Genomic DNA, 12,819 nt, shown 5'->3' on the forward strand with positions numbered 1-12,819 from the left:
CATTTATACTAACAAATTATTCACTGTTTATTTGAAATTCAAAATTATCTGGGCTTTGTGTATTTTATCTGGCAACCCTATCATTGACTTCTTTGATAAAAATTAGTGTTTCAAATTTTAATTGAAAAATTTTGATGAGAAAAAGGGTAAAATGGCAGCCAGCCCCATCTACATGAAATGGCTCAGGAAAGTCACTTGCTAACTTTCCAGCATCGTCTTAACTCCAGAATTGTCTCCCTGTCATGAGTTATTGTCTCCTCTCCTTTCCTGGACCACTGAACCTTCTCCTACACCCAAGCTCCCTAATTTTTCCACCCAAACTATCTCTAACTCAGCTAAATGATTCCCTTGTTTGGGAGCACTTAAGTCACCAAGAGAGCCAGGCCACGGGAGGTAATTCATCAGCTGGAGCTGCCCTCAAGCACACTGGCTGTGCACTGTACTAATAAATTATTGAATTTGAAGATTTGTATTCTATAAAAGTTATTCATGTCCCATCCTATCAACTGTGCAATATCAGCACTTACAGAAGAATAAAGATGATATAGCAACTAACAAATCCTACTGAACCCTCTATCTGCAGCCACTGCATTAAGAACTATAAAACCAGGATGCAAAGATATTTTGCCTGTTCACAAAGGCTTCTGTATTAGTCCATTCTCACACTGCTATAAAGAACTGCCTGAGACTTGGTAATTTATAAAGGAAGAGGTTTAGTTGACTCAGTTCCGCATGGCTGGAGAGGCCTCAGGAGACTTACAATCATGGCAGAAGGGGAAGTAAACACATCCTCTTCACATGATAGCAGGAAGGAGAAGTGCCACACAAAGAGGGAAAAGCCATCAGATTTTGTGAGAACTCACTCACTATCATAAGAATAGCAGCATGGAGGTAATGGGAACGTGGGGATTATGAGAACTACAATTCAAGGTGAGATTTAGGTGGTGACACAGCCAAACCATACCAGCTCCTTTTCTAATTCAGATACAGATAGTTAGTTTAGAACACAATAAGCTAATTTCACTAAAGAAGAAATTTAAAAAATTGAGGGCATGTCAGGAGGTGAGTTTTGGAAAACTGAAGCCCAAATTCACATAAGAAAGAGGGAAGGCAATTTATTAGGTGTTGCTCTCACACCAGCCCTGAGAGGTTGCATCATTTTTATTCCCTTAAACAGACAAGAAAAGTGCCAACCAGAGTTGTTGATAGTATAGTTGGCCCTCCAGAGCCATGGTTTCTGCATCTGTGGGTTCAATGTGAATGGAAAATACTTTTTAAAACATTGCATCTTGGCAAGCTGAGGCAGGAGGACAGCTTGAGCCCAGGAGTTTGAAGTTGCAGTGAGCTATGCACCACAGCACTCTATCCTAGGCAACACAGCGAAACCTTGCCTTAAAAAGAAAAAAAATTGTGGGTGCTATGGGTTGGCGGGCTAGTGGGATGGCAGAATGAGGAAGAGGACCCCACTTTGAGGAAGAAAATGAAGAAATTGGAGGAGGGGCAAAACGTGGACAGGGTAAAAGAAAGATACTTTTTTCTAAAGAATTGCGATGTATGATGTATGGCTTTGGGGATGACCAGAATCCTGATACTGAGTCAGTGGATATTCTTGAAGATCTTGTCATAGAGTTTATCACTGAAATGACTCACAAGGCAATGTCCTTTGGAAGACAAGGTCGATAGAAGTTGAAGATACTGTCTTTTTGATTCAAAGGGACCTAAGGAAGTTTGCCAGGATTAAAGACTTGCTTACTATGAATGAGGAATTGAAACAAGCTAGAAAAGCGTTTGATGAAGCAAACTATGGATCTTGATACTTTTTGTAGTTTCTGAAAATTACCAACTGGGGAAATCATATATAATAATTGTATATTTTCTTTTTTAAAAAAATAATTGTATATTTTCTAAAGTAAGGTTCTGATATATAGCCATGTAAATGAAAGATGGAGAAACACAGTTTTCACCCTTTATTTTTATGCCTTTGATTTTAGAGTGATATTGGTGCATTTAATTGCCTGCCTTTGTATTACCATACTTGAATTACTTACTGGGTTTTAATAACCATGCATAAGTCAAAGTACCTTGCAAACCATGCAATTTCTTCTGACTTTTGTCTGTCTAAAGAATAAAGTATTATTTATGTGTTAGGTATGTTTATGCTTTTGTAAGCCAGACTGTAGCTATTTAATATGTGAAATCTAAATGGCATTTTTGACTCGACACCTCAGCCATGTTCTTCATGTATTTGGAAGTTTTTAGACAACTAGTTGTCTGGTTTATTATGAAAGATTATTAAGATAATAATTATTAAAGATAATGAACTGGATTGGGTGTGATGGCCCACGCCTGTAATCCCAGCACTTTGGGAGGCTGAGGCAGGCAGATCACCTGAGGTCAGGAGTTTGAGATCAGCCTGGCCAGCAAAGTGAAACCCCATCTCTACTAAAATTAAAAAATTAGCTGGTTGTAGAGGCATGCACTTGTAGTCCCAGCTACTCAGGAGGCTGAGGCAGGAGAATCGCTTTAACCCGGGAGGCGGAGGTTGCAGTGAGCCGAGATCAAGCCACTGCACTCCAGCCTGGTGACAGAGTGAAACTTCATCCAAAAAAAAAAAAAAAAAAAAGCCAGCCATGGTGGCAAGTGCTTGTAATCCCGGCTATTTGGGAGGCTGAGGCAGAAGAATTGCTTGAACTAGGGAGGTGGAGATTGCAGTGAGCCGAGAGGACGCCACTGTACTCCAATCTGGGCAATAGAGCGTGACTCTGTCTCAGAAAAATAAATACGGACAATGAACTGGTTTGTGTTTCTTTTAGAGAGATGATAGAGGAAAATACAGTTTTTTATAAGAATATTTATCTCTCTTAAAAGATAATTTGTTTTGATTTTCTTTGGGCAACAAGTTTTTTTTTTTAAAGAAACTAAGTTTCACATGAATAATGCTGTGTTGGAAGACTTTTTGATTTAAAATCTTTTCAGACTTATCTTACTAACTTTTAGGAGAATTTGTTTTCCCAGATTTAAGCTTCTAAAAATAAATGCTTTCAGTAGCAGGAATGGCATTGCTTAAAAAGCTAATGACAGGATAAGCATTTGCATTAGTGTTTTATTAACATATGTATAAGTACTTGTTCATTGTGGAAATGTGTCCTTGACTAAAACCATGTGTGGCCATGGAAACCATGTTTATAGTTCTGGATATATAGGTTTTGTGTGTATTTAGTCTATTGTATTAAATCATTGCCCTTAGTTTTCAGTAAGGATTACAATTGCATTTAAGTAAATCATTGAATGTTATTGTTTCTGAAGCTTAACTTTTTGTGCTCCACTTATAAACATGATCTATAAATAAGGGCTTGGGAAAATTTTACTTTCTTAACCTACTGATACAGGAATAAAGTATGAACAGTTAAACAGGAAAAACAAATTGTACCTGTACTGAAAATGTAGACTTTTTTTTTGTCATTATTCCCTAAACAGTACAACTATCAACATATCATTTACATTGTAAATTAGGTATTATAAGTCATCCAGAGATGATTTAAAGTATACATGAAATTGTGCATAGGTTATATGCAAACCCTACATCATCTTGTATCAGGGACTTGAGCATCCCTGGATTTGGGTATGAGGGGTGGTTCCTGAACCCAGTCCCCCATTATTGTAATTCATCAACAGAAACTTGCCCTAGGTCAGAACACTGGTAAGGGACAGGGCCATAACCCAAACCCAGATTTCTTTAATGTTAAAGCCTATCTTTTTATTATAAGTTTTTTTTCCTAAGCGGCGCACATACATAATTAGATGGTTGGCACATGCATGCACATGTGTGCATATGTCAGGGGGTGTTCAGTTGACCAGCTGTCCCAGTTTGCCAACTGGGAACTAGTGGATTTTCTGGGACATGAGGCTTTTAGTGCTAAAACTGGCAAAATTAAACTGGAAAAGTCCCAGGCAAATTGTGATGAGTTAGTCACTCTAGTTTGGCCTTCCTTTTCCAGGAGGTATTTGAGGGTAGTTTTCTTTCCTCCCTCCCTTCTCCTTATTCTGTCTTTTGTTATTGCTACAATGCCTGGGGTAGGGGGTTGGAGCTTGACATTACTGGTATTTTGGGAAGGGGGTGGACAAAGACTGCTAAATATTTCGCAGTTTGCACTGGGGGCGACGGTCCCACCCAGTGAAAAGTATATACAAAATAATTTTTTTTTCACATCTTCCTGAGTTAGCCTTTTGTCAGCTTTACAACCAAGATTGTTTTTTCTTTTTTTTTTTTCCGGAAATCTGAGAGCCTTCTCTTTGAAACGTAAACACCTAGGAAGATAGTGTCTCTATGTCCCTTTCACTGTGGAAGCTTAACCTCTGAGCACCTTTCTGTCTCCATCTTCATCTGCTTGTCACAGAGATAATAAAATTTTATGACTCCTTTCTTTTTTTTGAGACAGGTTCTTGCTCTGTCACCCAGGTTGTAGTGCAGTGGCACAATCACAGCTCACTGCAGCCTCCACCTCCTGGGCTCAAGTGATCCTCTCACCTCAGCCTCTTGAGCAGCTGGGACCACAAATATGTGCCACAATGGCTTGGTAACTTTTAAATTTCTTGTAGAGATGAGGTCTCATCATGTTGCCCATACCATTATTATTCCTTTTGATAAAGATGAATTTAGGCTAAACTATGAAAGAATGTACAGCAAATGGCTCTGTTAAGTCTTCTCATAGGAAGACAGGCTCCTGTTAATAGAGAGCATATGTATATAATGGCTAAAAATAGAGCAGTAGAAAAAGATTGTAACTTCTCACCTCCTTTGAGAATGGGAAGAAAGAAGGAAAAATGGATAGTAACTTCTTGGCTGCATAAATAGGGTGGAATTTATTTCTATATATAAAAATCTCTTTGCAGATGATCAGCCTTTGTCCATAGTACTCTGATTTATGCTTATTCTATAATAAAACCGCTTTCTTTCTTTTTGATGTTTTGTAGAGATTTTAATTTTCCTAACAATACAAAAAGGAAAGAATATTTGGTTAAAGATCACTAAACTCTGGGCTGACAGTCAGCTGGGTATGCAGGGGAATGGTGTCTCAGTGTAAGTCTTAAACACATTAAAGTTGTTTTTGTTCATTTTTATGTACAAGATTTTTCTATCAGGATGCCAGAGATTTTTTTCTAGAGACCATGAATTACATCACACAAAATGGTTTGGTCCCAGATCAGATAATATGCAAACACTGTTCACAGCTGAGTTGTGTAATCACCCAGATTGCTTTACTTTCTTCAATAATAATGGAGTTAACAATTTTCCATTGCTTGCTGCCTTAGTTCTGTCTGTACTTAACACTAGTTCAACTCTAAATCTCCTCTTAATTGGTAGTTCATATCAGAGAGGCTATCAATTATTCTTCATAAAGAACCCTTTCCTGGAAACTTCTGACCTGCTTCTGTCTCAGGTAAGTCAGAAAGTTCTACAAATATCCTGGAATCCCCTTCCCCATATTCCTTTGTAGCTGTCCTATGTTGCACGTTTCATTTTTTACATCCTTTCTTAGCTTACACCTTTGTTTTGATGGAGCATATCCTCTAGCAGCTTTCTGAGAAACGTGAATGGCAGGTAAGTTTTTGAGACCTTTCATGTCCAAAATATCTTTCTTTCTATTCTCACATGAATTAGTGAATTTGGCCTGGAATAGAATTCTAGTTTGGAAATAATTTTCCTTTGGAATTTTTAAGGCATTGCTCTGTTGGTTTTGGGGCTTTTAAGGTTACTTTTGAGAAGCCTGAAATCATTTTGATTTTAATATTTTCTCTATATTTCTCCTCCTTCTCTTTAGAACATTGGTGTCCAATCTTTTGCCTTCCTTGGCCACAGTGGAAGAAGAATCGTCTTGGGCCACAAATAAAATAAAAAATTAACACTAATTATAGCTGATGAGGAAAAAAAAATCTCATAATGTTTTAAGAAAGTTTATGAATTTGTGTTAAGCCACATTCAAAGCTGTCCTGGACTGAATGAGGCCTGCAGGCCATGGGTTGAACATGATTGCTTTAGAAGATTATAAAATCTTTTATTTGTTACATACATGTTTGACACTTCACATCAATGGGCTTCTTACTTACCTAGTGGAATTCTGACTTTACCAGAAGAGCAGCATCCTGACCTGACTCATCCAGCCTAGGGGGAGCCTGCTTTTCAGAGACAGCTTCCAGCTGACATCCATGGCACTCAGATCCACAGCTGTGGTTTCATTTTCCTGGGGAAGATGGGTGAACCATCTATCCATCCTGAAGGGAGAACCTGCATTGCTCCTCAGATGAAAGACTGCCTCTACTTTCTTGTTTTTCCATTTCGCTCATTAACACATAACTCTTCAGTTGATAATTCATTTGCTTCAAACCACAGACATCTCTGGAATTATGCAATCCAATCCTCAGGAAAACATAGTATTTATGTGATCTTGGAGAGTCTACAGCTGCCTTATTTCATAAAGCTGCATCAGAATGTGTTATTTGAAACATCCCAGGAGAGAAGACTTTTCATGACTGTCCTTAGAATCTGATGTAACAACACTGACTACAGCCTGGCAGGATTGTCTTTTCTAAGCTAAGTGAAAACGCAATGCGGAAAACACCCAAGCATTTAAAAAAGATTTTTGTGACTCTATTTTCTCCATGACTTCTGACGGAAACAGTTTACAGTTCATAATTTTTTGTTCATTCCTAAGTGCCACTGGGAAGTTTCCCTCAGTGTTATTTTCCTGTGGGTGACGTGTTGCCCTGATGTCTCCAACTAAGAACCCGTGAGCACCCAGTGATTCCTCGCACAACACCTACATTGTTCTATCAAAATGTACCTCTCCTGTGCTGTCTTCTCGTGTCACGTGTCTACTCTCTAACTGACCTAAGAGGGAGAAGTAGTGAGAGACAAAGGGAGAGAAAGAGAGAGAGAGAGAGAGCTTAAACTCACCAATAGGCTAATATGAGTTGCAGTTTTCTTGTCTATAAAGTAAAAATAAAACTACCTAGAAGCAGTCAAATTAAATCAAACTACATTTAGGCCTGCAATTGAGAAAAATACTGAGGTTACCTGAGAGGATGGTGATTAGCTGTAAAGATTCATAAGGGAAGTGAGTGAGAAAGCACCAGAAGCCACCTCAGCAGAGGGTGAGTAGGTGGCATGAGGAGCTAGAATGTTTTCCAGGAGACCCCCTAGTGGCAAAGGGCAGCTCCTGGTGGACTTTGCTGAGATTAAGGAAGTCTCCATTCTGTATTGACAATGACCACTTCTAACAACCAAGTGACTTTCTGGGTACTCTCTGGTCTCCTGTGCACACTCAGGGCTTCTCCTGCCTCAAGGCTTCCACTTACTGCCTTCTCTCTGAGGTCTTTCTATTTGGGCCCCTCTACAGCACATGTCCTTCTCTGTGTCTTACACTCAGACTCTCCAAAAACAGATTCATGGATCACTTTCCAGCACAATCACTCACAGAATGTTCCAAATGTGTCCCTTCCCCTGGTGGGCCAGTGTAAGCTGTTCTTTGAGATGTATCATGGGTAGACTGACACCCTTCCATGCTTATCCAACTTGGTTTTCTCCATGTGTTTTCTCACTTTGTTTCCAGCCCATAACCATTTAAGAGCACCCGGGTAGACCATTTGCTATGCTAAGAACAGGAGACATAAAGCTGAATATGACAGAACGTGAACTGATAAGTCTATTGGCAAAGCCACCTAGAAAAGAGTATGATGCCATATTCATTTTCTAGGACTGCCATTGTGGGCGACAGGGAGCCTGCTAGGGAGTCTTGGCCAGTGAGAGGGTCCCAGCCTGGAAGAGCGGGTGTGCAGAAATTAAGAGAGACAGAAAGCTGGGGTCTGGAGGACTGAATAGGCAATGCCTATGCAGCAAGTTTATTTGTGTCCAGGGTTCCAATATATACCTTTAGATTATAAGGATTGACGTCAGTGCACATTATGTAAGCTATACAATAAGGGGAACAGAAAGTTGCAAAAAGCACAGAAAGTTGCAAAAAGCAAATGTCAGCAGAGGGGGTACATAATCACGGGTCATAAAATGTAAGCAGGTGATGTACTTTATCATTGTTAACAGAACATGTGGTCACAAGGATAACAATCTAGAAATGTCACAGGCTAAGCCATAAATCTGTATCTGAGTATAGGAATATCATCTGGTCCTCAAAAGGCTATACTTGGTAAACAGAGTCATAAAACCCACTCCTCAACAGGAACCGAAAGAGCACACACATCCATTACCCGGAGTTACTGTAGTCAGAAATAGAGGCTGACATTATTCTTATTCTCTCCATTCCTACTTCCCCATAGCTCGACTGCCTCCAGCAGGAAACTGTGTCCGGGATCAAGCTCACGCACAGTGAGGCCCAACACTGGGGGGCTTCACACGGGAGCGTTCCCCACATGCTGTCACACATTACTGCAAACTGTATGGTTTAAAACAATGAACATGTATTCTCTTTCAGTTTTGGAGGTTAGAAATTGAAGATCAAGGCGCCAGCAGGGCCATACTCCTGAAAGCTCTAGGGAAGAATCCCCCCTCACCTCTTCCTAGCTTCTGGTGTTGCCAGAAATTCTTGGCACTCTTGGCTGGTAAACACTTGTCTCCAATCTCTGCTTCCATCATCATACAGCCTTCGTTATATGTTCCCCTATGTCTTCACTTGGCCTTCCTTTAAGGATGCCAAACGCTGAATCCAGGACCCACCCTAATCTGCCAAGATCTCATCTTGATTACATCTGCAAAGATCCTGTTTCCAAATAAGGTCACATTCATTCAGTTTTCTGGTGAATATGAGTTTCAGGATGACTGTATTCAACCCAGCACAGGTGGTCACAGATATGTTGGTGTACGGAAGTCCAGGGGCCACTGAAGAGGTCCCTTCCTTTCCTCCTCCCCAAGTGGTGGCTATGTACCAGACTGATCTAGTCACAGAAGGTAGAGCATGACTGAACAGCACAGAGAGAGCAGAGGGCAATCAAGAGCTGTTGTTGAAGGGTGAATATATAGGACAGGAAAAGTGATAGGTCCCTATAGAGAATATTAAATTTAATTCACACAAAAGTACTGAAAATAGGTCATAGTATCCTGGTTTTGTAGGTGAGGAGATAGTGGCCCAGAGAGGTTAAGTCAGTTGCTCAAAGTCAAACCACCATTACAGGTAGAGCCAGGTTTGAATTGAGGCTTAAGACTTTAAGTGTTCAAAAATGTTTCAAGGGATCTTGTAGCTGATATGACCTGGTATAGCACAATTTCACATACCCTCAAATATTCCCTCCATAGTCGGGGCAGGGAGAGGGAACTATGTTAGGTCACACCTTTGCCTTAGGACATCAAAAGCTTGAGTTAAAGGTCACTATTTAAAACTCTCTGGTCCAAGCACGTGCTGGTATCCATGGCTGGGGGACCTGAAAGCAGATCATATCCCAGGGCTCTTTTCAGACATTCCCCACCACCAGCCCAGAGCCTGGTATCTCCACTGGGTGGCTAGTCCCAGAAGGGAAATAACAATCACTGTAGTTTGGCTCTCAGGAAACTCCATCCTTAGGGGAAAGGGTGAACACCACATCAAGGGATCACCCCATGAGACAAAAGAATCTGAACAGCAGCCCTTGAGTTTTGGCTCTTTCTGCTGAAATAGTCTACCCAAATAAGAAGGAGCCAGAAAAGTAAGTCTGGTAATATTAAAGCAGGAATGGCCACGAGAAACAGAACTCTCAGACACTGAACTAGGAAGGAAGGGGTGATTTACTCGGCCAGGAGCAAGGCGGCATAGCTGCCCAACAGCCAAGCTCATCTAACAAAGAAAGATCCTGCCCCTCTATAGGCTTACAACTCTAGAAATTACACGTGAAAGGATCTTGGGTTTACAGCTTTAGAAATTACACATGAAAGGGTCTTTGGTTCATGGAGTAGGCGTGGGGTATGTGGCTTAGGTGGGGATTTGATCTTGTTTAAGTAAAAACAGTGCCTTCCAGAAAGGTTCCCCCATACCATGCCTGCAATCTGTAGAAGGGCAATTAAGGTGGCCCCCGGTCTGCCAGCCTTTCCTTCTACTGAAATGTGGTGCGGAAGTCAAGGGGGAGGTGGTCTTAGATGCTTAGGTCTTCCTCTTCGATATGACAAAACAAGGTTCTATAACAACCTGAAAAGATCACACTAGCTCTCCAGCAATGGATTGAAACCGAAAAGAAATCTCTGAATTGCCAGATAAAGAATTCAGAAGGTTGATTATGTGAACACTGAAAATCTGAGACGGGTCTCAGTTAATTTAGAAAGTTTATTTGGCCAAGGTTGAGGATGTGTGCCCGTGACACAGCCTCAGGCTGTCCTGATGACATGTGCCCAAGGCGATCAGAGCACAGTTTGGTTTTATACATTTTAGGGAGACATGAGACATCAATCAACATATATATAAGATGAACATTGGTTCTGTCTGGAAAGGCAGGACAACTCAAAGAGGGGAGGGGGCTTCATAGATAGATAAGAGACAAATGATTGCATTCTTTTGAGTGTTTGATTAGCCTCTCCAAAGGAGGCAATCAGATATGCATTTATCTCAATGAGCAGAGGGGTGACTTTGAATAGAATGGAAGGCAGGTTTTCCCTAAGCAGTTCCCAGTTTGACTTTTCCCTTCAGCTTGGTGATTTTGGAGGCCCAAGATATTTTCCTTTCATATTTCCCTACTTTTCTTTTTAAAAATTTTTTGGAGAAAGCATTTTAGAAGAAAATGAGTCTGTGGTCTTAGGTTTCATCTGATCTCTCATGGGTTAGATAGCTTGTTCCTAGATGGGTAGGTCCTGAGTTACTAGGAAAGCTCATGTTTAGAAGGTTGTGAAGTTTCATGTCCTTTGAAGAGAAAATAGGGGAAGGGAGAGAGAAAAGCAACAACAAGCAAAAGAACAATCCTGGAAAATCAATATAGGCCACATAACTCTGAAGTCCATACATCAGTAGGCAAGTATGAAAGTGTCTTATGTACGTACATAGATTGCTGTTATTTTCCTCTGAAGTTTAAGTTGTCTGGCTTCAATTCACAGGGCTGTATGAAAGCACAGCTTAGTTTTCAGTGACTTCAGGAAAAAAGGGGGAAGAAAAGAAGCCAAAAAAATAAAAACATTATTTTGAAGACTTGTAGCTAAGAAAAATTAGAATTTGGTTCAAACTGTAGAAAATCATAAAAATAGAAAAACATTAGTGAACACTAGAATCTAACAACAGGTATACTATTGTTTTTGAAACATAAATTTTCTCTCCAGTTTCCCATGTTTACGAAAGACAAATCATGGTAGGACTGGTTTGCTTAACTATACTTGGCCTAATCATTTGTATACAGTGCAGCAAAAATATTTACATAGGCTTATAAATTGGCTTTGATGGAACTTTGTTCCACAGAAGGAATCTCAGATAAGACTTTTTAAAAGCCGAGCCCAGCCATGGATTTGTACCATCAAATACCTATGAGTTGAGTAAACTCCTCTTCTCTTGAGGTCCCAGATAAACTTGAGGCTCCTCCTTTCAGAAAATGACATTCTTTACTTACCACAGATCAGGAACCCTGTATAGGGACTGTGTAGACAAAGGTATGAGGTCAGTTTTTCCAAGGGGCTTTCATTGGCTCCATAAGTCAAGTTTGATTTCTTAAAGGAAAGCATACCATTCCTGTCCAAGCCTCGGTAAAATAAACAGTTTCTCCAATTGTATCCTGTTACAGAAAACAGATTCTTATTGCACTTATGCAAATAACTATATTGTCATAAGTTAAAAACACTCACAAATACTTTCCAAGTTCTAGAGAAATCAATTAGAGAGAAGCAAATATGCTCCAAATTTTGTTCATAGAAATATACTTTACTCAATTGTTAAAAGCTGTAAACAGCTTAAAAGTGTTCTTGACTCTGAAAAACAAAACAAAGGATCAGCAACATTTTAAGCAAAATTTAAAAAGATTATTTCAGACTTCTATTAGTTTAGTCCATGCAGTTAATTCCTGTTCTGCTTGATATTCACGAACATTTCAGTTCTCCATGAGTCCTGAAAGTTTTCCTCTATTTGGATGTCACAATCTCCAATTATCAGAAACCTGCATTTAAGAGTACCTGTTGGAGTTTTATAGCTGATTCCTACACCACCTTCTAAAGAGGACCAAAACAAGTCAACACCACAAAAACTCTTCTAGGCATTGGCTTAGGGAGAGTTCATGACCAGGAACCCAAAAGTAAATACAACAAAATCAAAGATAAATAGATGGGACATAACGAAACTAAAAAGCTTCTGCACAGCAAAAGAAATAGAAGAGCAGAAAACTCCGGAGTGGGAGAAAATCTTCACAAACTATGCATCCAACAAAGGACTAATATCTAGAATCTACAAGGAACTCAAGCAAATTAGCAAGGAAAAAAGTAATCCCATCAAAAAGTGGGTTAAGGACCTGCATAGACAATTCTCATAAGAAGATGTACAAATGGCCAACAAGCATATGAGAAAATGTTCAACATCACTAATTATCAGGGAGATGCAAATAAAAACCACAATGTGATACCACCTTACTCTTGCAAGAATGGCCATAATTAAAAAATAAAAAAAATCATAGATGTTGGCGTGGATGTGGTGAAAAGGGAACCCTTTTACAATGCTGGTAGGAATATAAACTAACACAATCACTATAGAAAACAGTATGAAAACTTCTTAAAGAACTAAAGGTAGAACTACTATTTGATCCAGCAATTCCTCTACTGGGTATCTACACAGAGGAAAGGAAGTCTTTATATGAAAAAGACACTTGCACACCCATGTT

The 12,819-nt window shown here is 39.7% G+C and overlaps 1 pseudogene; it reads left to right on the top strand.

The window, feature by feature from the left end:
- The first annotated feature begins 151 nt into the window (after positions 1 to 151).
- On the top strand, positions 152 to 1,814 carry LOC108296734 (annotated as a pseudogene).
- Positions 1,815 to 12,819: the final 11,005 nt, after the last annotated feature.

This window comes from Cebus imitator, unplaced genomic scaffold, assembly GCF_001604975.1.
Source record: "Cebus imitator isolate Cc_AM_T3 unplaced genomic scaffold, Cebus_imitator-1.0 Scaffold736, whole genome shotgun sequence".
NCBI lineage: Eukaryota > Metazoa > Chordata > Mammalia > Primates > Cebidae > Cebus > Cebus imitator.